Raw genomic sequence first — 963 nt, 5'->3', positions numbered from 1 at the left:
TTAACTAATAAACAAAACAATACTTTAATTTTAATAATATTTTTTAAGTTGTTAAATTTATATAGCTATTATAATTACCATAATTATAGCATAATAGCATGCGTGTGTCTATAATATATATGCCTTGTTTCCATAATATAATTAATAATAGGTCAAAATAAATGTATATTCAGAGCTCCAAAATAATAATAATAACTGAGACCTTAATTTTGGGCTTTACATATATAAACTTAATATATGAAAGTGAAATGAACTTGTTATTTACTTTGATTATTTTAAATTTACTTATTCTATGCAATGTCAATAAAAGAACTATTGAAATATATAAACACATACATAAACACATTAGGCACATTGATACCCAGCCCTGCAATTTTTCTAAGTGTATCCAGAAACCTATAAATATGTAAAATTATTTTCAAAGATAAACTTTAACAGTTTTTCTTTGAAAATGTCATAAATTAAAACTTATGAAATGTATTTCACCAATACATTTAATATTGCAATATCTCACTTTTCCATTTCATTAATATTAATTTGTATATTATGGACATCAGATCCTTGGATAATTGGCAAGTTTGATTTGATAGTAGATTAATAGATTTTATAAATCAGTGGCAGTTAAAATAATATATGCGTAATTGGCAAGAATATAATCAGTGTTTAGTTTTTAAATTGTTGCTAATGAAATCAATTTTTGAATGAGTTGGAAGCAAGAAAAAAAATGGTCAAAGATAATATTTTTTGTTGTTATTTTAAAGTACTTATTTTCATAAAAGAAAATTAACAAATACAATAATTACTTGTCGCAATCACATTTTACACACACTTTTTCTGTGTGATCTGGTTTGATAAAACATTTTCACTTTTAATTTGTATTTGATATTTGTGCTCCTAAGTTTTAAAAGCTACTGATAATTATTAAAAATAACTAAAGAGATATTTTTTTTAAAATAATTTAAA

This window comes from Arachis ipaensis, chromosome B02 (genome assembly GCF_000816755.2).
Source record: "Arachis ipaensis cultivar K30076 chromosome B02, Araip1.1, whole genome shotgun sequence".
NCBI lineage: Eukaryota > Viridiplantae > Streptophyta > Magnoliopsida > Fabales > Fabaceae > Arachis > Arachis ipaensis.
This window is presented reverse-complemented; position numbering follows the sequence as displayed.